Here is a 27,966-nt window from a genome sequence, read left to right as displayed (position 1 = left end):
ACTCTCCAACCTGTGTGCTGTGCTCCAGGAAAAGTTCGCTGGAGCACATCCTAAGCAGCTGCTCTAAAGCTCTGGGGGAGGGCCGCTACCGCTGGCGGCACGACCAAGTGCTGAAGACCGTTGCTGAAGCCATAGCTAAAGCAGTGGCCAAAAACAGCAGCAGCAAACAACAACATGGCAAGAGGAGAATTGCCTTTGTCAGGGCTGGAGAGCATCCACAGTCACAGCCTAAACCAGCAGCCGGTCTCCTTACCTCAGCATTGGACTGGGATCTCAGAGTGGACTTGGGCAAGCAGCTCAAGTTTCCAGAATACGTCACAACAACTTCGCTGAGGCCAGACATCTTGCTGACATCAGTATCTTCACGGCAGGTGCTACTGATAGAGCTGACAGTTCCTTGGGAGGATCGCGTAGAGGAGGCAAACGAGCGGAAGCGGTCAAAGTACCAGGAGTTAGTCGAGCAATACCGCAGAGGAGGCTGGAAGGCACGCTGTGAGCCCATTGAAGTGGGGTGTCGAGGCTTTGCTGGCCGCTCACTGTGTAAGGTGTTTACACTACTTGGCATCACAGGTGATGGGAAAAGAAAGGCCATCAAGGCCACCCTGGAGGCAGCAGAGAGAGCCTCTAGATGGCTTTGGATCAGGAGGAGCGAACTGTGGGCCAATGCTACTGGGACACAAGCTGGGGTCTGATCAACCCTGGCTGGGTCGCCTGAAAGAGGAGGTATGATGCTGAAAGACCCGAAACCCCAGTGATCTCAGGCACATTACTGAGGATGTGTCCCAGTGCATCTGAGGATTTATCTTACACACACACATACATATATACATACACACACATAATTAATTCATTTTATTTTTACACTCTGTCAATTACCAATAAAAAACAAGCTCAAAATTGGCTCCCAGGGCCACACTTTGGACACCCCTGCACTAACTCTTGTGGCCGCTGAGCGTATAAATATGTCTATAATTTACCATAATCTTATTAACAGGATAGTTTCTGCACAATTAAATTTCTCTTTTAATCCCCTTTTTTTGTTTTAAAAGCCACCCCGGCTGACCTCCCCAAGTGCATGCTGGGGGATATCGTCGCGCGGCATGGCTAAAAAGACAATAAATATGTACAAAAGTCATAATCCGCAGGAAGAGACACTTTTTTTGGGGGCTGTTAAATCCCTACAGTCACTCAAACGCGGGGGTGCTTTTTAAATCCGGGATTAAAAGGGCTAGGAGGCAAACAATGAACAGGAAGTGGCGCCCGCATTAATTAGACGGCGTGGCGAAAAAGGGCGGCGGCGGCGACAAGGAGGGGTTGAGTGTGTTTGTAGAAGCTGCCAAACAAACGGCGCGGGTCCCTGCGGGGTGGAGATTATTACGGGCTCTGTGTCTGTCAAACATGGGGACCCACTTTTAGGGGGGGTACCCTCCGCGGTAACTGCGGCCTCGCTGAAGAATGTCTGTAATCCCATGCTCCCCGCTTTGAAAAGCAAAGAGGGGAGTTTTTTTGTGTGGAGGCGGGGTCCCCTTTCTTCAGGCTCCCAGCCTTATGAGAGGTGGGGCCCATTGTGCAAAAATGACAATTGCACTTTTCTGATCTTTTGTGCTGGGCTGTTGACGGTGCTTATTGACTAAGCGCTTGGACATGGAAAGGATATGACCCCCACCACCTTTACCCCCCCGGCACCCCCCTTGTGTTGAAGGGGGGACTGGGGGGGCTGTATTAACAAGGGAGGAAGCAGGTCTGAGGTTTACATGCAGAATTAGACTTAGAGGGGCTTAGAGGGGCGCTTTAAGGTGGGGGGCTTTACCAAGCGAAAGTTAGGAGGAAGAAGAATTATTTCCTTCATCTTCTTCTTCCTCCTCAACGCCTTCCACAGCAGATGCTGGCAGCAGATGGCGGCCAAATCAGCCGAAAATGGGCAAAGGAGAAATGAGAGGTGCGGGGAGGATGATCGAACGAAGATTAAAAAGTGCCACATGACGGAAAAAAGAAGGGGAGACCTTAGTTTAATACCACATAAAAAAATCTAAGAAAAATAGGTTTTTATCATCTTAAGAACATAGCCAGAGTTCGCCCTATTCTCTCTGAGGGCAACACGGAGACGCGAATGCATGCTTTTATTACAATTTGTACAGATTATTGTAAGGCCCTGCTTTCTGGTCTTTCTAAAAAGGTTATTATACCGTTGCAATTACTCCAAAATTAAGCGGCACGTGTCCTGACGAAGAACAGAAGGCGGGCTCACATTACACCAGTTTTAAAACCTCTACATTGGTTCCCCATGTGTTTCAGCATACATTTTTAAAGTTCTGCTTCTAGTTTATAAATGTTTTCATGGTATTAGATTGTATTTTACCCTATGAAGAAGAAGGGGAGACCTTAGTTTTAAACCACATACAAAAAAAAAAAAGAATCGAACAAAAATAGTTTTTTTATCATCTTAAGAATATAGCCAGAGTTCGCCCAATTCTCTCTGAGGGCAACACGGAGACGCTAATGCATGCTTTTATTACAAGTCATATAGATTATAGTAAGGCCCTGCTTTCTGGTCTTCCTAAAAAGGTTATTATACCTTTGCAAATACTCCAAAATTCAGCGGCACGTGTCCTGACGAAGACCAGAAGGCGGGCTCACATTACACCAGTTTTAAAATCTCTGCATTGGCTCCCCATGTGTTTTTGGATCAATTTTTAAAGTTCCTCTTATAATTTATAAATGTTTTCATGGTATTAAAATCGCTTTTACCCTATGACCCTTTCTGGGCCCTGAGATCCTCCGGCACTCATCTCCTAACTAGATGAGACAATTCCCGACTGAATTGCGTGTGAACGCTCCAATGCTGAAGTTGAACTGAAATGCTGATAGAATGTAGTATGAATGTAAGAATACCCTTTCGATCAACATTTTACAAATCAAGTGAAAACGTAACACAAACGCAAAAAACACTGAATTATGAACGCGAAGGGTACGACTAAAACCACCTACAATCTGATATACCACTAAGCTTTAGAACTTTGTTGTGAAAATTTCCTTCCGCGTCTGAGGAAACTCTTCCCATCCACACTGCTTGGAGCCTCGTCTGAGCTGCTGTGACGTAGATTACAATAGTAACTAATTAAATGACCATAGTAACTAATTAGATGACCATAGTAACAAATTAGATGACCATAGTAACTAATTAGATGACCATAGTAACTAATTAGATGACCATAGTAGCTAATTAGATGACCATAGTAACTAATTAGATGACCATAGTAACTAATTAGATGACCATAGTAACTAATTAGATGACCATAGTAACTAATTAGATGACCATAGTAACTAGTATATCGTCCATAAGCACAGATTCCAAGCATTGAAAGACTTAGTATAGTCATTAGAAAACATGACTGCAAATAATAATGGCAGCTACACCTTACATCTTAAACATTAAAAAGAATTTGGGAATGTCCAGCGGGCCAGATTGAAAAGCTTAGCAGGCCGCATGTGGCCCCCGGGCCTTAATTTGCCCTGGTCTGAGCTATGCGAAGACAAACAAAAAAAAGGCACTTGACTTTGTATTTTTATCCAATTAGCTCGCTAGCCCGGTGGGTACGCCAACCTTAAAAACAGTTAATATTGTAAATATAGCATTTTTATTCGACCAGCTAATATTGTTGGCACACTAATCTTAAAAATCAATCAATCAATCAATATTTATTTATATAGCCCTAAATCACAAGTGCCTCAAAGGGCTGCACAAACTAAAACGACATTTTCGGTAGGATGTCATTACTGTTGTAAAAAGATTGCATTTTTACCCATCAAGCAAGTGATTCTACAAAGTGTAGTTGGTATGCTAACTTTAAAAAAAATTTTTAAATGTAGCATTTTTATCCAACAACCTATCTAGCTAGCTTGGTTTTGCCTATTTCTGGGGCTGAGGTTGCCGAGGTAGTTAAAAAGCTTTTCGGTGGCAAGGTCCTGGAAGTGGATGAGATCCTTAAGGCTCTGGATGCTGTGGGGCTTTTTTGGTGTACAAGACTCTGCAGCATCGTGTGGACATCGGGGGCAGTACCTCTGGATTGGCAGATTGGTGGTTCCTCTCTTTAAGAAAGGGAACCGGAGGATGTGTTCCAACTATTGTGGGATCACGCTCCTCAGCCTTCCTGGTAAGGTTTATTCAGGTGTACTGGAGAAGAGGCTACGCCGGATAGTCGAACCTAGGATTCAGGAGGGACAGTGTGGTTTTCGTCCTGGTTGTGGAATGGTAGATCAGCTCTATACTGTCCGCAGGGTTCTTGAGGGTGCATGGGAGTTTGCCTAACCAGTCTACATGCGCTTTGTGGACTTGAAGAAAGCATTCGACCGTGTCCCTGGAAGTCCTGTGGGGAGTGCTCAGAGAGTATGGGATATCGGACTGTTTGATTGTGGCGGTCCGTTCCCTGTATGATCAGTGTCAGCTTGCCGGCAGTAAGTCGGACCCATTTCCAGTGTGGGCTGGACTCCACCAAGGCTGCCCTTTGTCACCGATTCTGTTCATAACTTTTATGGACAGAAGTTCAAGGCGCAGTCAGGGCGTTGAGGGGATCTGGTTTGATGGCAGCAGGATTAGGTCTCTGCTTTTTGCAGATGATGTGGTCATATTCCTCAACTGCTTCATGCCATGCTATGCTGTTTATTATTTCTGTCCATGCCACGTAAGTTTTTGGTTTGTTTTATTCCACAGTTAATGTCTTTTGATTCCTTTGTTCATAGTCATGCCTTTGTGCTAGTCATTTGTTTTCAGTAGTCAATGTTGTTCTCCGCCATTGTGCGCGCCCTTTGTCTGCCTTTTTGTTAGTTATAGTGTCTAATAAATAAAATTGTAGTTACATTCTCGCCTGGCACGTGCCAATTTCCCTTTGCATGGGAGAAACAATCCAAGTCATAGTCCAAACCTGACACATACACACATATATATACATACATACATATATCTTGATTGGATTATCCAGAGAATAGTGCTCGATACCGTGGTAGAGCGCAATATGTAGGTGTGGGAAAAAATCACAAGACTACTTCCTCTCTACAGAACTGTTTCATGAGGGGTTCCCTCAATCATCAGGAGATTCACACCTACATACATATATATATATATGTGTACATACATATATATATATATATATATATATATATATATATATATATATATATATATATATATATATATATATATATATATATATATATATATACACATACATACATACACACACACACATACATACATATAGTACTGTATGTAGATTTTTTTTCTCTCCCAATTTTGTAATAAAGCTGTAACATACTTTCCGGGTGCACTGTTTGACTTTTTTATAAGTGGCTAAATATATTAACCTTCCATGATTCTTATTGTTTGGTCTTTATTAAAAACTTTAGCATTGGAGTGGGTTAGCATGTTTACACTCTGCTAGCTAAAAGCCATTGCATTACAGAAGCAATGAAAATAAATACGAATTTTCCTTACAGTAATTGAGAGAAAACCGGGCAAGAATTGAGCATGAGGTTTATTTTTGGGCTACATTTTACTGTACTCTATTAGGAGCTGGCTCAGGCCGCTTTAGCAGCAAAGTAGACATAATAGCGGAACATTATATAGCGGCCAGTTTCACTTCTTTTCCAATTCCAGCCCAAATTGAAAAGTGCGTGTATGAAATGACAGCAGCATTAGTAGGATATATATTCCATTTTTAGCTGCTAACACGTTAAAGACGCTTTCTTCTTCCAACTGCACAAAAGGCTTTTCAACATCCAAGCTCCCCCCCCCCCTTTATATAAAGATAAATGATATTATGGTAAATCCCACTTAATGGCAAATGTTTAATTTTCCTCACATGGCCATCCTTTGGCTGCAGTGGAAGGAGCTAATTAGGAAGAAAAAAAAAGAAATCCTGCTCATTTTCAGGGATAATGGAAGAGAAATGTTGCAGATTAATGGCACTATTTATCTTTTTTAAATTTCTATCTCTCCCCAGTGATGGCGGCCATCCCCCCAGGGGAATATTCATAAAAAAAAGACTTGTTTTTTTCTGGGCACTATTTTGTACGATGCATGCATCTTTGTCATTGAATATTCCTGCATTCTAATTGGACAGCAAAAAAATATTGAAGACACGGAAAGGAGACGAGGCCTCCAGCCATGTGTTTCCATTAGGGGCCCCGGGGCCGTCCAGGGGTTTGTTCGCTCTATTATTTTCCATTTCAGTCTTTTATCTTGATTTAACGGGAGGTTTCCTGAATATTCCCCTCCTCCTTCCGCCGCCGCAACCATTCAATTCCCCCTTTTTTTAGGCTGTGGAAGAGGCAGGGGGGGGCTCCCGGGGGACGCCATGTAGATCGGTTCAAGGTGGAATAACTATCTTTAGACATGCTGCGTGTTTGGAAATATGTACAGCGGGGGAAAACAGTCGCTGCGAGGAGGAGAGACAAAGCATGGGCTTCTTTTCAAGGTCATAGATCAAACTATTCCCCCGTATTTTTCCATTATGATGAGGACAATGGCCTGAATATTAACTTCCTATTTAGAACAACTATTTCCTTAAGCCATTTATATTTCTCCTTGAAGTACATTTTTATTTACTTCCTTATTGTTTGGAATATTACAGATAATTTTAATCCATTTAAAAAGAAGAAAAAAAAACAAAGAACTAAATTTTTCATTTTAATTCAAAATAAAATTAAAAAAATATATTTTCTATTTCAAAAAATATGAATATATATATAAATGTATTGATATAAAATATACATATATATATAAATAAAAAAAATATTTTTCCTGAAATGTGAAATTATGAAAAAGAAAACAAAAATAAGTATTTCTCCGCGAGATATAGGCAATACATATAAACACATACACACAATATATATATATATATATATATATATATATATATATATATATATATATATATATATATATATATATATATATATATATATATATATATATATATATATATATATATATATATATATATATATATATACACACACTGTATGAAATAATCTATAAATAACAGATTTTAAACAACGTATAAAATATAGTTATTTGAAAAAAATGTTTTAAATATAACATCCCACTGAGAAATTATTTTTGGTGAAATTTGCAATTTCAGTCACAAAAAAATCAAAACACAAATGTCCACTGCATAGGCACTGGTATTTAGGAGGATTTACTAACAAATAAAAAATATTATGATATACAAAATAACAATAAATAATGACACATAATATTCATAACAACTATTTGTTTTGGATGTGCTTAATAAGGGGCCCCTATGAATAATATATACATGTCTTGATTGGATTATCCAGAGAATAGTGCTCGATACCGTGGTAGAGTGCAATATGTAGGTGTGGGAGAAATCACAAGACTACTTCATCTCTACAGAACTGTTTCATGAGGGGTTCCCTCAATCATCAGGAGATTTTTTTATACATACAAATACACACAAAATAATCTATAAATAGCAAATTTTAAAACATAATGTAGAAAATATATTAATTCTTTAAAAACTATTCAAAATATAATATCCCTCTGAGAACTTATTTGTGGTAAATTAATTTCCTCAAAATTTCCAGGTTCAGTCAAACAAAAAAAATCTAAACACAAATGTCCACTGCAGAGGACAGTGGTTCTCAGGGGGCTATATGAAATATTATAAATGCTATGATATACAGTGTGACAAGAAAAAATTACATATCGTCAATAATTACAATAACTATTTGTTTTGTAGGCAATTACACTATCATTTTTTTTTTTACTATGACACGTAATAATAATAAATGGTATAATCCTAATTATACCTATAAACAAAAAAAGTGCATTCTAGATATATTTAAAAATATATATGAATCTATAAATAAAGTAATAATGTTATATAAAGTAACATGTATAAGAATTGTTTTAAAATTCATCCAAAAATATATTAATATTGTGTATTTGGACAATTTCTTTTGTAATTAATTCACATTTTCGGAATAAAATAGTATGGCAGGATAGACTTATCTATCCCACAAAATGGGGAAAATTATATAATATGATCATATATAACAGTCAAATTAAACATTCAGTTAAAAAAGGTGGCACTTTATCAATATACTACATTTAAAATGGAGAGTAGGTGTGTAAAAGTATTTCCCTGCAGTCACATATTACGACATAAACGGCAAGAAATGTGTATTATTCCGCTCTTTTCGGAACGAATAACATTTTGCTGCCGCCTTCAAAAGTGGCCAGAGTGTAAATTTATCATTTCTTACAAGAGCTGTGCAACATCCCCTCAAGGATTATTCTGCTTTTTTTTTTCGCCACCTTTGGATTCCTATTTATAAATTCCAGGAGGTGCAACCCTTAAAGAATAAACCCCCATAGAAGGATGTTCTCCCCATCCTGACCTGTTTATGCTGCACATGTGAAGATGATAGGCTGTCAGGCCCCCAGCCAATCCCTCTCTGCCCCCCCCCGGCCCAACATCCTTTAAATTGCCAGGGTGATAGTTGCAGATAATACAAGAAATAAATCAGACTACGGAGCGGAATATTTCATTTGTTATCCATATTCCTTATGGGCGAGGGGAGAAATGAGAGCCAAATGTAAAAACGGTATTTTTGTTTTGTTTTCTTTTAGCCCCTGTGGAGTTGAAACACTTGAAATGCGGATTTTTTTTTTTTTTTTGTCGTCAGTGTGAAGACGGAGTGCATGCTGGCTGCCAGCCTGCCTCAGATAAAATAAATCTCGCAGGGGAAAAGACAATTACAGCTGGTCACCTGCTGCATCTTAACCTGCACGCTTTATTTCACGCTCCTGTCAAGCCTCGACACTGAACTTCTTACTATGACTTGATTTACGTGGACCCCGACTTAAACAAGTTGAAAAACTTATTGGGGTGTTGCCATTTAGTGGTCAATTGTTCGGAATATGTACTGTACTGTGCAGTCTACTAATAAAGTCTCAAACCACCAAACTTCACACATCGTCTTTTCACGAGGAAGAAAAAATCTGCACAATAACAATGATTATAATAAATGACGTTATTTTCTAAATGCAAAATACAAAAGTTGAAAAAGTTGTTTTGAATTATAGGCACTATTACTAGCAGGAGTGTCAAACTTATTTTAGATGAGGGGGCCACATGGAGAAAAATCTACTCCCAAGTGGGCCGGACTGGTAAAAATCAAGGGACCATAACTTAAAGAAAGACAACTTCAGATCGTTTTCATTGTTTAAAGACAGAACAAGCAAATTCAGATTTTTTTATTTATTTTTTTACTGTTGCGGTGAGTAGTATTCTGTCTTTCTTTGTCGTTATTTATATTTTCTAAATAAATGATATAATAATGTTTATTAGTCAACTCATTGGTGTTGATTTTCAATCCATCAAAATCAAACTAATGGATGTTATTTATGTATTTTGATCATTTTTCTCGACTGATGTACTGACATGTGGATTATTTTGTACATATGTAGCATCGTCTACAAAGAATTGCTATTGCGGCATCCGGTGGACAAATTTAGAACAGCTGTTTTTTTCAATCTAAAATTTCAGGTTACTTTTTATTCTTAGTTAACAGGGTGGATAAATCGTGTTCGCGGGCCTCATCCGGCCCTCGGACCTTACGTTTGACACCCCTGACCAGAGGCGCTGCTAGGGATTTTGGGCCCCATGAAAATAATCTTTACAGGGCCCCTGTATCTTTACAGGACCCCTCTGTATTATAATTTCATCATCATTACGGGCCTCTCTGGGCCCCCCTCCATCATGGGCCCCTAGAATCCGTCTCCTTTACCCCCTCTTTTCGACGCCCCTGTCCCTGACTTATAGTATGCCTCACTGATTTGATTTTTATTAAAGAACCCCATTAGCTGGTTGCCACAACAACCCACTAGTCTTTCTGGGGTCCACAACTCAATACAATTACAAGTAAAAGCATATAATTATAATTACACAATACAGACAACAATTTAAATAAATAAAAGCATCAATAAGAAAACAGGCAAACAATTTACAGTCACAGAATAATAATTACCATATAAATGTAACTACACAATATAAAACCAAAAATCATCAATGAGCAAACTAATTAAAGATTCAGATGAGAGTATTTGCTGAACAGAGTTTTGTCCTACTAATGTTGGCGGTTGTTGAACTCATCATAGAGTGGACTTTGACGCAACAGTTTGTTTACATGTAAAATCTTCCACTCCTTGGTCTCATTTTGTCCACCAAAAGTTTTATGCTGTGCGTGAGTGCACAAAGGTGAACGTTGTTGAGGATATCGATTTGTTGGAGTGCTACTCAGGGATATTTGGTCAGTGCATGACTGCAAGCTAATCGATGCTAGCATGCTTTTTAGGCTAGCTGTATGTACATATTGCATCATTATGTCTTATTTGTAGGTATATTTGAGCACATTTAATATCCTTTACTTTTATCCTCTTTGTATATAGTTTAGTTTTGCAGGTCTCATGACACACTGTATGTATGTAATATTGGCTGCATTTCAGATAGTTGCTTGTGTGCCATGTTGTTCCAGACCACAGCAAATAGGTTGCCAAAGATTGTAGTAAATCTATTAAAAGAAGACAACCTTAACGTGCGCACACACACATCTATACCTTTGGCCATTAAAAGCCAGTCATTTCCAGTAGTTATCTCACCTTCTGATTAACTAATGGTTTCTGATGTTGTAAAAATGTGTAGAATAAATATTACATTTCAACATTTCTGTCAACGAAGATTTGCTTCAGCCTGCGACACAGTCGTTTTCATAGTAGGCTATTAAAGCTAATTTAAACACTTACATCATGTGTTGCCTTCTTTATAAGACTTATATACACAGCTTTTCATTTTTTGCGGCACCAGACAGATTTGTTTTTTGTATTTTTGGTCCGATATGGCTCTCTCAACGTTTTTGGTTGCCTACCCCTGCAGTAGGGTATTGTTTACATATAATATCAGTACCTATTGAATCGGTAACCAGGCCCAAAGTCGAATAATAGTATTTAGGTGGAACAGTTGTCATTTACATACTGCATTAATATAAATACAATTATAACAAATTCATTTGAAATTAAAATAAATTATCACAGGAAAACCAGCAGCAATGTAAAAGTCAAGCAAACAAACAAAAACGGATAATTAATACGTAACTTTGTTTACATTCGAGGGCGCCAGCTTAGCAGTTTGCATGGCAATCTTACTGCGTTGGGTTGTGTAACAGGTTTAGTTATGCAACGTCCTCCAGTGATAATGATACTTGTCTAAGATTAGCACACGGGCAAAGACGCAACATTGCGTTGAGGACAGGGTCGCTGTCAAATTTGTGTCTGTCGAGCGATGCGTCGACTAAACAAACAAAAAGCGAGAGCAACAGGGAAGTGCTCTGACCGGACAGACTATGAAGAAAACAAAACAAAATGCTGGAACCCAGCAAAACACTCACAGGAAATGTGGAGCAGACGGCGTCCACAAAGTAGGCGCATGGAAAGGATGGTCTGTAGTCACCAGTGAAAAACAATGGTGTCGCAAGCTCAACTTAAATAGTGCTAATTACAAACAGAAAACAGGTGAGAGGGGAAAGTGACGGCGTCAAGCTGTTGCAGGAAAGGGAAAAACAGGAAGTGGAAATACCACAAAATAAGAGCACAAGACAGGAACACATTATCGCAATAGGGGGATGGAATTCAAATATTTACTGTCGGACAAAAATTGATAATTGTGTATCTAGAGACGGCAGCATGGTGGCAGAGGGGTTAGTGCATCTTCCTCAGAATACGAAGGTCCTGAGTAGTCCTGGGTTCCATCTTTCTGTGTGGAGTTTGCATGTTCTCCCCGTGAATGCGTGGGTTCCCTCCGGGTACTCCGGCTTCCTCCCACTTCCAAAGACATGCACCTGGGGATAAGTTGATTGGCAACACCAAATTGGCCCTGAATGTGAGTGTGAAAGTTGTCCGTCTATCTGTGTTGTCCCCTGCGATGAGGTGGCGACTTGTCCAGGGTGTACTCCGCCTTCCGCCCGAATGCATTTCGTGTTGAGTTGTTTATTGTTGCAGCGTTTTGGGTTCAGCCATTTTAGTTTTCGGGTGCGGCGTTTTGTGCTGTTGGCACGTTTCATGACACGTTGTTGTGTGTTGCGGCGTTTCTTAGTTACATACGCGCTCTTTTTTTATCACAGACACAAAAAAGGGGTGTAAGATTAAATCCAAGTCTGCTTTTTCCTACTCCTTTTCGGACATGCTCGATTGTGCAAGAGTAAAATGAGATGCACTTTTACTTCTGAAAGTACCAAAATAACTGTCATGATTACCAAATAGGTCGGAGAATGACATTTTGGTTTGTTTGTAACCAGTGGTATTTGTCGGACAATAAGACGGCGCCAAGTTCAGAACACATAAAGAATTAAAACAAGTAAATTTTAACTATTAAAAATCAATGTATTATTTACAAACCCCTAAACCAGTGAAGTTGGCACGTTGTGTAAATCATAAATAAAAACAGAATACAATGTTTTGCAAATCCTTTTCAACTTATATTCAATTGAATGGACTCCAAAGTCAAGATATTTAACGTTCGAACTGGAAAACTTTGTTATTTTTTGCTAATATTAGCTCATTTGAAATTTGATGCCTGCAACACATTTCAAAAAAGTTGGCACAGGTGGCAAAAAAAAACTATTGCAAGGAATTTAGGGATTTCACCAGCTACCGTCCGTAATATCATCAAAAGGTTCAGAGAATCTGGAGAAATCACTGCAAGTAAGCGATGATATTACGGACCTTCGATCCCTCAGGCGGTACTGCATCTAAAAGCGACATCAGTGTGTTAAGGACATCACCACATTGACCTACCACTGTCAGTAACTCCAGTTGGTCGCTACATCTGTAAGTGCAAGTTAGAGCTTTACTACTGGGGGGGGTATAGCTCGGTTGGTAGAGTGGCCGTGCCAGCTATGAGCGGGTTCCTGGTTAGATCCCCACTTCTGCCATTCTAGTCACTGCCGTTGTGTCCTTGAGACAAACACCTTACCCACCTGCTCCCAGTGCCACCCACACTGGTTTAAACATGACTTCGATATTGGGTTTCACTATGTAAAAGCACTTTGAGTCACGCATTCACGGGGAGAACATGCAAACTCCACACAGAAAGATCCAGAGCCTGGATTTGAACCCAGGACTGCAGGAACTTCGTATTGTGAGGCAGACGCACTAAGCCCTCTGCCAAGGTGAAGCCCGAACATTGTTACAGTTTTTCTTATTGACTTACTTGAAGTGTAGCACTGTCTTGTGTTGAAATTTCTTCTCAAAATTCAAGCGCCCAACGTGGGCTCAAACCCACGACCCTGAGATTAAAAGTCTCATGCTTTACCGACTGAGCTAGCCGGGCCCGCGTTGTTCACCTTAATAATTGATTGATACCGCACAAAAATGTTCATGTAGCATTTTGTGTTGCAACGTTTCGTGTTGTCGACTTTTCATGTTGCGTTGTTTCATGTTGCAGCGTTTTGGGTTGAGCCATTTTAGTTTTCGGGTGCAGCGTTTTGTGCTGTTGGTGTTTAAGTTTGACGCGTTTCATGTCACGTTATTACGTGTTGCTGCGTTTCTTAGTTACATATGCGTTTTTTATTTATTATTACTGTACGAAAAGAAAAATATCATTAATTATGTGAGTTTAGCAGAAGAATGTGAACTCCAACACTGTTACAGTTTTTCTTATTGATTTACTTGAGTGTAGCACTGTCTCGTGTGGAATTTTCTTCTCAAAATTCAAGCGCCAAATGTGGGGCTCGAACCCACGACCCTGAGATTAAGAGTCTCATGCTCTACCGACTGAGCTAGCCGGGACCGCAATGAGCAGTTTAAAAATTGATTGATACCGCCCAAAAATGTTCATGTAGCATTTTGTGTTGCAACGTTTCGTGTTGTCGGCATTTCATGTTGCGTTGTTTCATGTTGCAGCGTTTTGGGTTGAGCCTTTTTAGTTTTTGTGTGCAGCGTTTTGTGCTGTTGGTGTTTAAGTTTGTTGCGTTTCATGTCACGTTATTACGTGTTGCGGCGTTTCTTAGTTACATATGCGTTTTTTATTTATTATTACTGTACGAAAAGAAAAATATCATTAATTGAGTATAGCAGAAGAATGTGAACTCGAACACTGTTACAGTTTTTCTTATTGATTTACTTGAAGTGTAGCACTGTCTCGTGTTGAATTTTCTCCTCAAAATTCAAGCGCCCAACGTGGGGCTCGAACCCACGACCCTGAGATTAAGAGTCTCATGCTCTACCGACTGAGCTAGCCGGGCCCGCATTGTTCACCTTAATAATTGATTGATACCGCACAAAAACGTTCATGCAGCATTTTGTGTTGCAACGTTTCGTGTTGTCGGCATTTCATGTTGCGTTGTTTCATGTTGCAGCGTTTTGGGTTGAGCCATTTTAGTTTTCGTGTGCAGCGTTTTGTGCTGTTGGTGTTTAAGTTTGACGCGTTTCATGTCACGTTATTACGTGTTGCGGCGTTTCTTAGTTACATATGCGTTTTTTATTTATTATCACTGTATGAAAAGAAAAATATCATTAATTAAGTGAGTTTAACAGAAAAATGTGAACTCGAACACTTAAAATTGATTGATACCCCACAAAAATGTTCATGTAGCATTTTGTGTTGCAACTTTTCGTGTTGTTGGCATTTCATGTCACGTTATTACGTGTTGCGGCGTTTCTTAGTTACATATGCGTTTTTTATTTATTATTACTGTACGAAAAGAAAAATATCATTAATTAAGTGAGTTTAGCATAAGTATGTGAACTTGAACATCGATACAGTTTTTCTTATTGATTTACTTGAAGTGTAGCACGGTCTCGTGTTGAATTTTCTTCTCAAAATTCAAGCGCCCAACGTGGGGCTCGAACCCACGACCCTGAGATTAAGAGTCTCATGCTCTACCGACTGAGCTAGCCGGGCACGCATTGGTTACCTTAAAAATTGATTGATACCGCACAAAAATGTTTAAGTTTGGCGCGTTTCATGTCACGTTATTACGTGTTGTGGCGTTTCTTAGTTACATATGCATTTTTTATTTATTATTACTGTACGAAAAGAAAAATATCATTAATTAAGTGAGTTTAGCAGAAGAATGTGAACTCGAACACTTAGTTTTTCTTATTGATTTACTTGAGTGTAGCACTGTCTCGTGTTGAATTTTCTTCTCAAAATTCAAGCGCCCAACGTGGGGCTCGAACCCACGACCCTGAGATTAAGAGTCTCATGCTCTACCGACTGAGCTAGCCGGGCCCACATTGGTCATCTTAAAAATTGATTGATACCGCACAAAAAATGTTCATGTAGCATTTTGTGTTGCAACGTTTCGTGTTGATGGCGTTTGGTGTTACGATGTTTCATGATTTGGGTCGGCTATTGCATGTTGCGCCATTTGGTGTCACAGCTGTTGCAACATTTCGTATTTCAACATTTCGTGTTGTCGGCAATTCATGTTGCGTTGTTTCATGTTGCAGCGTTTTGGGTTGAGCCATTTTAGTTTTCGTGTGCAGCGTTTTTTGCTGTTGGTGTTTAAGTTTGACGCGTTTCATGTCACGTTATTACGTGTTGCGGCGTTTCTTAGTTACATATGCGTTTTTTATTTATTATTACTGTACGAAAAGAAAATTATCATTAATTAAGTGAGTTTAGCAGAAGAATGTGAACTCCAACACTGTTACAGTTTTTCTTATTGATTTACTTGAAGTGTAGCACCGTCTCGTGTTGAATTTTCTTCTCAAAATTCAAGCGCCCAACGTGGGGCTCGAACCCACGACCCTGAGATTAAGAGTCTCATGCTCTACCGACTGAGCTAGCCGGGCCGGCATGATTCACCTTAATAATTGATTGATACCGCACAAAAATGTTCATGTAGCATTTTGTGTTACGACGTTTCATGATTTGGGTCGGCTATTGCATGTTGCACCATTTGGTGTCACAGCTGTTGCAACATTTCGTCTTGCAACATTTCGTGTTGTCGGCATTTCATGTTGCGTTGTTTCATGTTGGAGCGTTTTTTGCTGTTGGTGTTTAAGTTTGACGCGTTTCATGTCAGGTTATTACGTGTTGCGGCGTTTCTTAGTTACATATGCGTTTTTTATTTATTATTACTCTACGAAAAGAAAAATATCATTAATTAAGTGAGTTTAGCAGAAGAATGTGAACTCGAACACTGTTACAGTTTTTCTTATTGATTTACTTGAGTGTAGCACTGTCTCGTGTTGAATTTTCTTCTCAAAAATCAAGCGCCCAACGGGGGGTTCGAACCCACGACCCTGAGATTAAGAGTCTCATGCTCTACCGACTGAGCTAGCCGGGCCCGCATTTGTCACCTTGAAAATTGATTGATACCGCACAAAAATGTTCATGTAGCATTTTGTGTTGCAACGTTTCGTGTTGTCGGCATTTCATGTTGCAACGTTTTGGGTTGAGCCATTTTAGTTTTCGTGTGCAGCGTTTTTTGCTGTTGGTGTTTAAGTTTGACGCGTTTTATGTCACGTTATTACGTGTTGCGGCGTTTCTTAGTTACATATGCGTTTTTTATTTATCATTACTGTACGAAAAGAAAAATATCATTAATTAAGTGAGTTTAGCAGAAGAATGTGAACTCGAACACTTAAAGTTTTTCTTATTGATTTACTTGAAGTGTAGCACTGTCTCGTGTTTAGTTTTCTTCTCAAAACTCAAGCGCCCAACGTGGGGCTCGAACCCACGACCCTGAGATTAAGAGTCTCATGCTCTACCGACTGAGCTAGCCGGGCCCGCATTTGTAACCTTGAAAATTGATTGATACCGCACAAAAATGTTCATGTAGCATTTTGTGTTGCAACGTTTCGTGTTGTCGGCATTTCATGTTGCGGTGTTTCATGTTGCAGCGTTTTGGGTTGAGCCATTTTAGTTTTCGTGTGCAGCGTTTTGTGCTGTTGGTGTTTAAGTTTGTTGCGTTTCATGTCACGTTATTACGTGTTGCGGCGTTTCTTACTTACATATGCGTTTTTTATTTATTATTACTGTACGAAAAGAAAAATATCATTAATTAAGTGAGTTTAGCAGAAGAATGTGAACTCGAACACTTAGTTTTTCTTATTAATTTACTTGAAGTGTAGCACTGTCTCGTGTGGAATTTTCTTCTCAAAATTCAAGCGCCCAACGTGGGGGTCGAACCCACGACCCTGAGATTAAGAGTCTCATGCTCTACCGACTGAGCTAGCCGGGCCCACATTGTTCACCTTAATATATGATTGATACCGCGCAAAAATGTTCATGTAGCATTTTGTGTTGCAACGCTTCGTGTTGTCGGCATTTCATGTTGCGTTGTTTCATGTTGCAGCGTTTTGGGTTGAGCCTTTTTAGTTTTCGTGTGCAGCGTTTTGTGCTGTTGGTGTTTAAGTTTGACGCGTTTCATGTCACGTTATTACGTGTTGCGGCGTTTCTTGGTAACGTACGCGTTTTTTATTTATTATTACCGTACGAAAAGAAAAATATCATTAATTAAGTCAGTTTGGCAGAAGAATGTGAACTCGAACATCGATACAGTTTTTCTTATTGATTTACTTGAAGTGTAGCACTGTCTCGTGTTGAATTTTCTCCTCAAAATTAAAGCGCCCAACGTGGGGCTCGAACCCACGACCCTGAGATTAAGAGTCTCATGCTCTACCGACTGAGCTAGCCGGGCCCGCATTGTTCACCTTAATATATGATTGATACCGCCCAAAAATGTTCATGTAGCATTTTGTGTTGCAACGTTTCGTGTTGTCGGCATTTCATGTTGCGGTGTTTCATGTTGCAGCGTTTTGGGTTGAGCCATTTTAGTTTTCGTGTGCAGCGTTTTGTGCTGTTGGTGTTTAAGTTTGTTGCGTTTCATGTCACGTTATTACGTGTTGCGGTGTTTCTTAGTTACATATGCGTTTTTTATTTATTATTACTGTACGAAAAGAAAATGATCATTAATTAAGTGAGTTTAACAGAAGAATGTGAACTCGAACACTTAAAATTGATTGATACCCCACAAAAATGTTCATGTAGCATTTTGTGTTGCAACTTTTCGTGTTATCGGCATTTCATGTTGCAGCGTTTTGGGTTGAGCCATTTTAGTTTTCGTGTGCAGCGTTTTGTGCTGTTGGTGTTTAAGTTTGACGCGTTCCATGTCATGTTATTACGTGTTGCGGCGTTTCTTAGTTACATACGCGTTTTTTATTTATTATTACTGTACGAAAAGAAAAATATCATTAATTAAGTGAGTTTAGCAGAAGAATGTGAACTCCAACACTGTTACAGTTTTTCTTATTGATTTACTTGAAGTGTAGCACTGTCTCGTGTTGAATTTTCTTCTCAAAAATAAAGCGCCCAACGTGGGGTTCGAACCCACGACCCTGAGATTAAGAGTCTCATGCTCTACCGACTGAGCTAGCCGGGCCCGCATTTGTCACCTTAAAAATTGATTGATATCGCACAAAAATGTTCATGTAGCATTTTGTGTTGCAACGTTTCGTGTTGATGGCATTTTGTGTTACGATGTTTCATGATTTGGGTCGGCTATTGCATGTTGCGCCATTTGGTGTCACAGCTGTTGCAACATTTCGTCTTGCAACATTTCGTGTTGTCGGCGTTTCATGTTGCGTTGTTTCATGTTGGAGCGTTTTGGGTTGAGCCATTTTAGTTTTCGTGTGCAGCGTTTTGTGCTGTTGGTGTTTAAGTTTGACGCGTTTCATGTCACGTTATTACGTGTTGCGGCGTTTCTTAGTTACATATCCGTTTTTTATTTATTATTACTCTACGAAAAGAAAAATATCATTAATTAAGTGAGTTTAGCAGAAGAATGTGAACTCGAACACTGTTAAAGTTTTCCGTATTGATTTACTTGAAGTGTAGCACTGTCTCGTGTTTAGTTTTCTTCTCAAAATTCAAGCGCCCAACTTGGGGCTCAAACCCACGGCCCTGACATTAGAGTCTCATGCTCTACCGACTGAGCTAGCAGGGCCCGCAATGGTCAGCTTTTAAATTGATTGATACCGCACAAAAATGTTCATGTAGCATTTCGTGTTGTCGGCATTTCATGTTGTCGGCGTTTCATGTTGCAGCGTTTTGGGTTGAGCCATTTTAGTTTTCGTGTGCAGTGTTTTGTGCTGTTGGTGTTTAAGTTTGTTGCGTTTCATGTCACGTTATTACGTGTTGCGGCGTTTCTTAGTTATATATGCATTTTTTATTGATTATTACTGTACGAATAGAAAAATATCATTAATTACCATGAATTGATTAACGTGGACCCCGACTTAAACAAGTTGAAAAACTTATTCGGGTGTTACCATTTAGTGGTCAATTGTACGGAATATGTACTGTACTGTGCAATCTACTAATAAAAGTATCAATCAATCAAAAAAAAAATTAAGTGAGTTTAGCAGAAGAATGTGAACTCCAACACTGTTACAGTTTTTCTTATTGAAATACTTGAAGTGTAGCACTGTCTCGTGTTGAATGTTCTCCTCAAAACTCAAGCGCCCAACGTGGGGCTCGAACCCACGACCCTGAGATTAAGAGTCTCATGCTCTACCGACTGAGCTAGCCGGGCCCGCATTGTTCACCTTAATATATGATTGATACCGCCCAAAAATGTTTAAGTTTGACGCGTTTCATGTCAGGTTATTACGTGTTGCAGCGTTTCTTAGTTACATATGCGTTTTTTATTCATTATTACTGTACGAAAAGAAAAATATCATTAATTAAGTGAGTTTAGCAGAAGAATGTGAACTCGAACATCGATACAGTTTTTCTTATTGATTTACTTGAAGTGTAGCACTGTCTCATGTTGAATTTTCTCCTCAAAATTAAAGCGCCCAACGTGGGGCTCGAACCCACGACCCTGAGATTAAGAGTCTCATGCTCTACCGACTGAGCTAGCCGGGCCCGCATTGTTCACCTTAATATATGATTGATACCGCCCAAAAATGTTCATGTAGCATTTTGTGTTGCAACGTTTCGTGTTGTCGGCATTTCATGTTGCAGCGTTTTGGGTTGAGCCATTTTAGTTTTCGTGTGCAGCGTTTTGTGCTGTTGGTGTTTAAGTTTGTTGCGTTTCATGTCACGTTATTACGTGTTGCGGCGTTTCTTAGTTACATATGCATTTTTTATTGATTATTACTGTACGAATAGAAAAATATCATTAATTACCATGAATTGATTAACGTGGACCCCGACTTAAACAAGTTGAAAAACTTATTCGGGTGTTACCATTTAGTGGTCAATTGTAAGGAATATGTACTGTACTGTGCAATCTACTAATAAAAGTATCAATCAATCAAAAAAAAAATTTAGTGAGTTTAGCAGAAGAATGTGAACTCCAACACTGTTACAGTTTTTCTTATTGATTTACTTGAAGTGTAGCACTGTCTCGTGTTGAATTTTCTTCTCAAAATTCAAACGCCCAACGTGGGGCCCGAACCCACGACCCTGAGATTAAGAGTCTCATGCTCTACTGACTGAGCTAGCCGGGCACGCATTAGTTACCTCAAAAATTGATTGATACCGCACGAAAATGTTCATGTAGCATTTTGTGTTGCAACGTTTCGTGTTGTCTGCATTTCATGTTGCGTTGTTTCATGTTGCAGCGTTTTGGGTTGAGCCATTTTAGTTTTCGTGTCCAGCGTTTTGTGCTGTTGGTGTTTAAGTTTGTTGCGCTTCATGTCACGTTATTACGTGTTGCGGCGTTTCTTAGTTACATATGCGTTTTTTATTTATTATTACTGTACGAAAAGAAAAATATCGTTAATTAAGTGAGTTTAGCAGAAGAATGTGAACTCGAACACTTACAGTTTTTCTTATTAATTTACTTGAAGTGTAGCACTGTCTCGTGTGGAATTTTCTTCTCAAAATTCAAGCGCCCAACGTGGGGCTCGAACCCACGACCCTGAGATTAAGAGTCTCATGCTCTACCGACTGAGCTAGCCAGGCCCGCATTGAGCAGTTTAAAAATTGATTGATACCGCCCAAAAATGTTCATGTAGCATTTTGTGTAGCAACATTTCGTGTTGTCGGCATTTCATGTTGCAGCGTTTCATGTTGCAGCGTTTTGGGTTGAGCCATTTTAGTTTTCGTGTGCAGCGTTTTGTGCTGTTGGTGTTTAAGTTTGACGCGTTTCATGTCACGTTATTACGTGTTGCGGCGTTTCTTGGTTACGTACGCGTTTTTTATTTATTATTACCGTACGAAAAGAAAAATATCATTAATTAAGTCAGTTTAGCAGAAGAATGTGAACTCGAACATCGATACAGTTTTTCTTATTGATTGACTTGAAGTGTAGCACTGTCTCGTGTTGAATTTTCTCCTCAAAATTAAAGCGCCCAACGTGGGGCTCGAACCCACGACCCTGAGATTAAGAGTCTCATGCTCTACCGACTGAGCTAGCCGGGCCCGCGTTGTTCACCTTAATATATGATTGATACCGCGCAAAAATGTTTAAGTTTGACGCGTTTCATGTCAGGTTATTACGTGTTGCAGCGTTTCTTAGTTACATATGCGTTTTTTATTCATTATTACTGTACGAAAAGAAAAATATCATTAATTAAGTGAGTTTAGCATAAGTATGTGAACTTGAACATCGATACAGTTTTTCTTATTGATTTACTTGAAGTGTAGCACTGTCTCGTGTTGAATTTTCTTCTCAAAATTCAAGCGCCCAACATGGGGCTCGAACCCACGACCCTGAGATTAAGAGTCTCATGCTCTACCGACTGAGCTAGCCGGGGCCGCACTGAGCAGTTTTAAAATTGATTGATACCGCACAAAAATGTTCATGTAGCGTTTTGTGTTGCAACGTTTCGTGTTGTCGGCATTTCATGTTGCGTTGTTTCATGTTGCAGCGTTTTGGGTTGAGCCATTTTAGTTTTCGTGTGCAGCGTTTTGTGCTGTTGGTGTTTAAGTTTGTTGCGTTTCATGTCACGTTATTACGTGTTTCGGCGTTTCTTAGTTACATATGCATTTTTTATTTATTATTACTGTACGAAAAGAAAAATATCATTAATTAAGTGAGTTTAGCAGAAGAATGTGAACTCCAACACTGTTACAGTTTTTCTTATTGATTTACTTGAAGTGTAGCACTGTCTCGTGTTGAATTTTCTTCTCAAAATTCAAGCGCCCAACGTGGGGCTCGAACCCACGACCCTGAAATTAAGAGTCTCATGCTCTACCGACTGAGCTAGCCGGGCTCCCACTGGTTACCTTAATATATGATTGATATCGCCCAAAAATGTTCATGTAGCATTTTGTGTTGCAACGTTTCGTGTTGTTGGCATTTTGTGTTACAGTGTTTCATGATTTGGGTCGGCTATTGCATGTTGCACCATTTGGTGTCACAGCTGTTGCAACATTTCGGCTTGCAACATTTCGTGTTGTCGGCAATTCATGTTGCGTTGTTTCATGTTGCAGCGTTTTGGGTTGAGCCATTTTAGTTTTCGTGTGCAGCGTTTTTTGCTGTTGGTGTTTAAGTTTCACGCGTTTCATGTCACGTTATTACGTGTTGCGGCGTTTCTTAGTTACATATGCGTTTTTTATTTATTATTACTGTACGAAAAGAAAATTATCATTAATTAAGTGAGTTTAGCAGAAGAATGTGAACTCCAACACTGTTACAGTTTTTCTTATTGATTTACTTGAAGTGTAGCACTGTCTCGTGTTGAATTTTCTTCTCAAAATTCAAGCGCCCAACGTGGGGCTCGAACCCACGACCCTGAGATTAAGAGTCTCATGCTCTACCAACTGAGCTAGCCGGGCCCGCAGTTGTCACCTTAAAAATTGATTGATACCGCCCAAAAATGTTCATGTAGCATTTTGTGTTGCAACGTTTCGTGTTGTCGGCATTTCATGTTGCGGTGTTTCATGTTGCAGCGTTTTGGGTTGAGCCATTTTAGTTTTCGTGTGCAGCGTTTTGTGCTGTTGGTGTTTAAGTTTGTTGCGTTTCATGTCACGTTATTACGTGTTGCGGTGTTTCTTAGTTACATATGCGTTTTTTATTTATTATTACTCTACGAAAAGAAAAATTTTATTAATTAAGTGAGTTTAACAGAAGAATGTGAACTCGAACACTTAAAATTGATTGATACCCCACAAAAATGTTCATGTAGCATTTTGTGTTGCAACTTTTCGTGTTATCGGCATTTCATGTTGCAGCGTTTTGGGTTGAGCCATTTTAGTTTTCGTGTGCAGCGTTTTGTGCTGTTGGTGTTTAAGTTTGTTGCGTTTCATGTCACGTTATTACGTGTTGCGGCGTTTCTTAGTTACATATGCGTTTTTTATTTATTATTACTGTACGAAAAGAAAATGATCATTAATTAAGTGAGTTTAGCAGAAGAATGTGAACTCCAACACTGTTACAGTTTTTCTTATTGATTTACTTGAAGTGTAGCACCGTCTCGTGTTGAATTTTCTTCTCAAAATTCAAGCACCCAACGTGGGGCTCAAACCCACGACCCTGAGATTAAGAGTCTCATGCTCTACCGACTGAGCTAGCCGGGCCCGCATTTGTCACCTTAAAAATTGATTGATACCGCACAAAAATGTTCATGTAGCATTTTGTGTTGCAACGTTTCGTGTTGTCGGCATTTCATGTTGCGTTGTTTCATGTTGCAGCGTTTTGGGTTGAGCCATTTTAGTTTTCGTGTGCAGCGTTTTGTGCTGTTGGTGTTTAAGTTTGACGCGTTCCATGTCACGTTATTACGTGTTGCGGCGTTTCTTAGTTACATACGCGTTTTTTATTTATTATTACTGTACGAAAAGAAAAATATCATTAATTAAGTGAGTTTAGCAGAAGAATGTGAACTCCAACACTGTTACAGTTTTTCTTATTGATTTACTTGAAGTGTAGCACTGTCTCGTGTTGAATTTTCTTCTCAAAAATCAAGCGCCCGACGTGGGGTTCGAACCCACGACCCTGAGATTAAGAGTCTCATGCTCTACCGACTGAGCTAGCCGGGCCCGCATTTGTCACCTTTAAAATTGATTGATACCGCACAAAAATGTTCATGTAGCATTTTGTGTTGCAACGTTTCGTGTTGATGGCATTTTGTGTTACGATGTTTCATGATTTGGGTCGGCTATTGCATGTTGCGCCATTTGGTGTCACAGCTGTTGCAACATTTCGTCTTGCAACATTTCGTGTTGTCGGCATTTCATGTTGCGTTGTTTCATGTTGGAGCGTTTTGGGTTGAGCCATTTTAGTTTTCGTGTGCAGCGTTTTGTGCTGTTGGTGTTTAAGTTTGTTGCGTTTCATGTCACGTTATTACGTGTTGCGGCGTTTCTTAGTTATATATGCATTTTTTATTGATTATTACTGTACGAATAGAAAAATATCATTAATTACCATGAATTGATTAACGTGGACCCCGACTTAAACAAGTTGAAAAACTTATTCGGGTGTTACCATTTAGTGGTCAATTGTAAGGAATATGTACTGTACTGTGCAATCTACTAATAAAAGTATCAATCAATCAAAAAAAAAATTAAGTGAGTTTAGCAGAAGAATGTGAACTCCAACACTGTTACAGTTTTTCTTATTGAAATACTTGAAGTGTAGCACTGTTTCGTGTTGAATTTTCTTCTCAAAATTCAAACGCCCAACGTGGGGCCCGAACCCACGACCCTGATATTAAGAGTCTCATGCTCTACTGACTGAGCTAGCCGGGCACGCGTTGGTTACCTTAAAAATTGATTGATACCGCACAAAAATGTTCATGTAGCATTTTGTGTTGCAACGTTTCGTGTTGTCGGCATTTCAGGTTGCGTTGTTTCATGTTGCAGCGTTTTGGGTTGAGCCATTTTAGTTTTCGTGTCCAGCGTTTTGTGCTGTTGGTGTTTAAGTTTGTTGCGCTTCATGTCACGTTATTACGTGTTGCGGCGTTTCTTAGTTACATATGCGTTTTTTATTTATTATTACTGTACGAAAAGAAAAATATCGTTAATTAAGTGAGTTTAGCAGAAGAATGTGAACTCGAACACTTACAGTTTTTCTTATTAATTTACTTGAAGTGTAGCACTGTCTCGTGTGGAATTTTCTTCTCAAAATTCAAGCGCCCAACATGGGGCTCGAACCCACGACCCTGAGATTAAGAGTCTCATGCTCTACCGACTGAGCTAGCCAGGCCCGCATTGAGCAGTTTAAAAATTGATTGATACCGCCCACAAATGTTCATGTAGCATTTTGTGTAGCAACATTTCGTGTTGTCGGCATTTCATGTTGCAGCGTTTCATGTTGCAGCGTTTTGGGTTGAGCCATTTTAGTTTTCGTGTGCAGCGTTTTGTGCTGTTGGTGTTTAAGTTTGACGCGTTTCATGTCACGTTATTACGTGTTGCGGCGTTTCTTGGTTACGTATGCGTTTTTTATTTATTATTACCGTACGAAAAGAAAAATATCATTAATTAAGTCAGTTTAGCAGAAGAATGTGAACTCGAACATCGATACAGTTTTTCTTATTGATTTACTTGAAGTGTAGCACTGTCTCGTGTTGAATTTTCTCCTCAAAATTAAAGCGCCCAACGTGGGGCCCGAACCCACGACCCTGAGATTAAGAGTCTCATGCTCTACCGACTGAGCTAGCAGGGCCCGCATTGTGCACCTTAATATATGATTGATACCGCACAAAAATGTTCATGTAACATTTTGTGTCGCAACGCTTCGTGTTGTCGGCATTTCATGTTGCGTTGTTTCATGTTGCAGCGTTTTGGGTTGAGCCATTTTAGTTTTCGTGTGCAGCGTTTTGTGCTGTTGGTGTTTAAGTTTGTTGCGTTTCATGACACGTTATTACGTGTTGCGGCGTTTCTTAGTTACATATGCGTTTTTTATTTATTATTACTGTACGAAAAGAAAAATATCGTTAATTAAGTGAGTTTAGCAGAAGAATGTGAACTCGAACACTTACAGTTTTTCTTATTAATTGACTTGAAGTGTAGCACTGTCTCGTGTTGAATTTTCTTCTCAAAATACAAGCGCCCAACGTGGGGCTCGAACCCACGACCCTGAGATTAAGAGTCTCATGCTCTACCGACTGAGCTAGCAGGGCCCGCATTGTGCACCTTAATATATGATTGATACCGCACAAAAATGTTCATGTAACATTTTGTGTCGCAACGCTTCGTGTTGTCGGCATTTCATGTTGCGGTGTTTCATGTTGCAGCGTTTTGGGTTGAGCCATTTTAGTTTTCGTGTGCAGCGTTTTGTGCTGTTGGTGTTTAAGTTTGACGCGTTTCATGTCACGTTATTACGTGTTGCGGCGTTTCTTAGTTACATATGCGTTTTTTATTTATTATTATTGTACGAAAAGAAAAATATCATTAATTAAGTGAGTTTAGCATAAGTATGTGAACTTGAACATCGATACAGTTTTTCTTATTGAAATACTTGAAGTGTAGCACTGTCTCGTGTTGAATGTTCTCCTCAAAACTCAAGCGCCCAACGTGGGGCTCGAACCCACGACCCTGAGATTAAGAGTCTCATGCTCTACCGACTGAGCTAGCCGGGCCCGCATAGTTCACCTTAATATATGATTGATACCGCCCAAAAATGTTTAAGTTTGACGCGTTTCATGTCAGGTTATTACGTGTTGCAGCGTTTCTTAGTTACATATGCGTTTTTTATTCATTATTACTGTACGAAAAGAAAAATATCATTAATTAAGTGAGTTTAGCAGAAGAATGTGAACTCGAACATCGATACAGTTTTTCTTATTGATTTACTTGAAGTGTAGCACTGTCTCATGTTGAATTTTCTCCTCAAAATTAAAGCGCCCAACGTGGGGCTCGAACCCACGACCCTGAGATTAAGAGTCTCATGCTCTACCGACTGAGCTAGCCGGGCCCGCATTGTTCACCTTAATATATGATTGATACCGCCCAAAAATGTTCATGTAGCATTTTGTGTTGCAACGTTTCGTGTTGTCGGCATTTCATGTTGCAGCGTTTTGGGTTGAGCCATTTTAGTTTTCGTGTGCAGCGTTTTGTGCTGTTGGTGTTTAAGTTTGTTGCGTTTCATGTCACGTTATTACGTGTTGCGGCGTTTCTTAGTTACATATGCATTTTTTATTGATTATTACTGTACGAATAGAAAAATATCATTAATTACCATGAATTGATTAACGTGGACCCCGACTTAAACAAGTTGAAAAACTTATTCGGGTGTTACCATTTAGTGGTCAATTGTAAGGAATATGTACTGTACTGTGCAATCTACTAATAAAAGTATCAATCAATCAAAAAAAAAATTTAGTGAGTTTAGCAGAAGAATGTGAACTCCAACACTGTTACAGTTTTTCTTATTGATTTACTTGAAGTGTAGCACTGTCTCGTGTTGAATTTTCTTCTCAAAATTCAAACGCCCAACGTGGGGCCCGAACCCACGACCCTGAGATTAAGAGTCTCATGCTCTACTGACTGAGCTAGCCGGGCACGCATTAGTTACCTCAAAAATTGATTGATACCGCACGAAAATGTTCATGTAGCATTTTGTGTTGCAACGTTTCGTGTTGTCTGCATTTCATGTTGCGTTGTTTCATGTTGCAGCGTTTTGGGTTGAGCCATTTTAGTTTTCGTGTCCAGCGTTTTGTGCTGTTGGTGTTTAAGTTTGTTGCGCTTCATGTCACGTTATTACGTGTTGCGGCGTTTCTTAGTTACATATGCGTTTTTTATTTATTATTACTGTACGAAAAGAAAAATATCGTTAATTAAGTGAGTTTAGCAGAAGAATGTGAACTCGAACACTTACAGTTTTTCTTATTAATTTACTTGAAGTGTAGCACTGTCTCGTGTGGAATTTTCTTCTCAAAATTCAAGCGCCCAACGTGGGGCTCGAACCCACGACCCTGAGATTAAGAGTCTCATGCTCTACCGACTGAGCTAGCCAGGCCCGCATTGAGCAGTTTAAAAATTGATT

General features: G+C 39.5%; 27 non-coding genes across 27 annotated transcripts; all 27 read right to left on the bottom strand.

Moving 5' to 3' along the window:
- Positions 1 to 13,337: 13,337 nt before the first annotated feature.
- On the bottom strand, positions 13,338 to 13,409 carry trnak-uuu (transfer RNA lysine (anticodon UUU)). Its single transcript has one exon. It is a non-coding gene; the product is annotated as a tRNA-Lys (tRNA).
- An 840-nt stretch (positions 13,410 to 14,249) lies between these two features.
- Positions 14,250 to 14,322, bottom strand: trnak-cuu (transfer RNA lysine (anticodon CUU)). Its single transcript has one exon. It is a non-coding gene; the product is annotated as a tRNA-Lys (tRNA).
- A 586-nt stretch (positions 14,323 to 14,908) lies between these two features.
- trnak-cuu (transfer RNA lysine (anticodon CUU)) lies at positions 14,909 to 14,981 on the bottom strand. The gene has a single exon. It is a non-coding gene; the product is annotated as a tRNA-Lys (tRNA).
- A 257-nt stretch (positions 14,982 to 15,238) lies between these two features.
- trnak-cuu (transfer RNA lysine (anticodon CUU)) lies at positions 15,239 to 15,311 on the bottom strand. Its single transcript has one exon. It is a non-coding gene; the product is annotated as a tRNA-Lys (tRNA).
- A 493-nt stretch (positions 15,312 to 15,804) lies between these two features.
- trnak-cuu (transfer RNA lysine (anticodon CUU)) lies at positions 15,805 to 15,877 on the bottom strand. The gene has a single exon. It is a non-coding gene; the product is annotated as a tRNA-Lys (tRNA).
- Positions 15,878 to 16,301: 424 nt separating this feature from the next.
- On the bottom strand, positions 16,302 to 16,374 carry trnak-cuu (transfer RNA lysine (anticodon CUU)). The gene has a single exon. It is a non-coding gene; the product is annotated as a tRNA-Lys (tRNA).
- A 369-nt stretch (positions 16,375 to 16,743) lies between these two features.
- On the bottom strand, positions 16,744 to 16,816 carry trnak-cuu (transfer RNA lysine (anticodon CUU)). The gene has a single exon. It is a non-coding gene; the product is annotated as a tRNA-Lys (tRNA).
- Positions 16,817 to 17,198: 382 nt separating this feature from the next.
- Positions 17,199 to 17,271, bottom strand: trnak-cuu (transfer RNA lysine (anticodon CUU)). The gene has a single exon. It is a non-coding gene; the product is annotated as a tRNA-Lys (tRNA).
- Positions 17,272 to 17,657: 386 nt separating this feature from the next.
- trnak-cuu (transfer RNA lysine (anticodon CUU)) lies at positions 17,658 to 17,730 on the bottom strand. The gene has a single exon. It is a non-coding gene; the product is annotated as a tRNA-Lys (tRNA).
- A 668-nt stretch (positions 17,731 to 18,398) lies between these two features.
- Positions 18,399 to 18,471, bottom strand: trnak-cuu (transfer RNA lysine (anticodon CUU)). The gene has a single exon. It is a non-coding gene; the product is annotated as a tRNA-Lys (tRNA).
- Positions 18,472 to 19,550: 1,079 nt separating this feature from the next.
- Positions 19,551 to 19,623, bottom strand: trnak-cuu (transfer RNA lysine (anticodon CUU)). Its single transcript has one exon. It is a non-coding gene; the product is annotated as a tRNA-Lys (tRNA).
- A 262-nt stretch (positions 19,624 to 19,885) lies between these two features.
- trnak-cuu (transfer RNA lysine (anticodon CUU)) lies at positions 19,886 to 19,958 on the bottom strand. The gene has a single exon. It is a non-coding gene; the product is annotated as a tRNA-Lys (tRNA).
- A 514-nt stretch (positions 19,959 to 20,472) lies between these two features.
- Positions 20,473 to 20,545, bottom strand: trnak-cuu (transfer RNA lysine (anticodon CUU)). Its single transcript has one exon. It is a non-coding gene; the product is annotated as a tRNA-Lys (tRNA).
- A 384-nt stretch (positions 20,546 to 20,929) lies between these two features.
- Positions 20,930 to 21,002, bottom strand: trnak-cuu (transfer RNA lysine (anticodon CUU)). The gene has a single exon. It is a non-coding gene; the product is annotated as a tRNA-Lys (tRNA).
- A 386-nt stretch (positions 21,003 to 21,388) lies between these two features.
- Positions 21,389 to 21,461, bottom strand: trnak-cuu (transfer RNA lysine (anticodon CUU)). The gene has a single exon. It is a non-coding gene; the product is annotated as a tRNA-Lys (tRNA).
- Positions 21,462 to 21,723: 262 nt separating this feature from the next.
- trnak-cuu (transfer RNA lysine (anticodon CUU)) lies at positions 21,724 to 21,797 on the bottom strand. Its single transcript has one exon. It is a non-coding gene; the product is annotated as a tRNA-Lys (tRNA).
- A 385-nt stretch (positions 21,798 to 22,182) lies between these two features.
- trnak-cuu (transfer RNA lysine (anticodon CUU)) lies at positions 22,183 to 22,255 on the bottom strand. The gene has a single exon. It is a non-coding gene; the product is annotated as a tRNA-Lys (tRNA).
- Positions 22,256 to 22,747: 492 nt separating this feature from the next.
- trnak-cuu (transfer RNA lysine (anticodon CUU)) lies at positions 22,748 to 22,820 on the bottom strand. The gene has a single exon. It is a non-coding gene; the product is annotated as a tRNA-Lys (tRNA).
- A 668-nt stretch (positions 22,821 to 23,488) lies between these two features.
- On the bottom strand, positions 23,489 to 23,561 carry trnak-cuu (transfer RNA lysine (anticodon CUU)). The gene has a single exon. It is a non-coding gene; the product is annotated as a tRNA-Lys (tRNA).
- A 386-nt stretch (positions 23,562 to 23,947) lies between these two features.
- trnak-cuu (transfer RNA lysine (anticodon CUU)) lies at positions 23,948 to 24,020 on the bottom strand. Its single transcript has one exon. It is a non-coding gene; the product is annotated as a tRNA-Lys (tRNA).
- Positions 24,021 to 25,112: 1,092 nt separating this feature from the next.
- On the bottom strand, positions 25,113 to 25,185 carry trnak-cuu (transfer RNA lysine (anticodon CUU)). The gene has a single exon. It is a non-coding gene; the product is annotated as a tRNA-Lys (tRNA).
- Positions 25,186 to 25,571: 386 nt separating this feature from the next.
- trnak-cuu (transfer RNA lysine (anticodon CUU)) lies at positions 25,572 to 25,644 on the bottom strand. Its single transcript has one exon. It is a non-coding gene; the product is annotated as a tRNA-Lys (tRNA).
- Positions 25,645 to 26,028: 384 nt separating this feature from the next.
- On the bottom strand, positions 26,029 to 26,101 carry trnak-cuu (transfer RNA lysine (anticodon CUU)). The gene has a single exon. It is a non-coding gene; the product is annotated as a tRNA-Lys (tRNA).
- Positions 26,102 to 26,487: 386 nt separating this feature from the next.
- trnak-cuu (transfer RNA lysine (anticodon CUU)) lies at positions 26,488 to 26,560 on the bottom strand. Its single transcript has one exon. It is a non-coding gene; the product is annotated as a tRNA-Lys (tRNA).
- A 262-nt stretch (positions 26,561 to 26,822) lies between these two features.
- trnak-cuu (transfer RNA lysine (anticodon CUU)) lies at positions 26,823 to 26,895 on the bottom strand. The gene has a single exon. It is a non-coding gene; the product is annotated as a tRNA-Lys (tRNA).
- Positions 26,896 to 27,409: 514 nt separating this feature from the next.
- On the bottom strand, positions 27,410 to 27,482 carry trnak-cuu (transfer RNA lysine (anticodon CUU)). The gene has a single exon. It is a non-coding gene; the product is annotated as a tRNA-Lys (tRNA).
- A 384-nt stretch (positions 27,483 to 27,866) lies between these two features.
- On the bottom strand, positions 27,867 to 27,939 carry trnak-cuu (transfer RNA lysine (anticodon CUU)). Its single transcript has one exon. It is a non-coding gene; the product is annotated as a tRNA-Lys (tRNA).
- Between the last annotated feature and the right edge of the window lie 27 nt (positions 27,940 to 27,966).

This window comes from Nerophis ophidion, linkage group LG08 (genome assembly GCF_033978795.1).
Source record: "Nerophis ophidion isolate RoL-2023_Sa linkage group LG08, RoL_Noph_v1.0, whole genome shotgun sequence".
In the NCBI taxonomy this organism is placed as follows: Eukaryota; Metazoa; Chordata; class Actinopteri; order Syngnathiformes; family Syngnathidae; genus Nerophis; species Nerophis ophidion.
The sequence above is the reverse complement of the archived record's forward strand: the minus strand, read 5'-3'. Positions and strand labels throughout refer to the sequence as shown.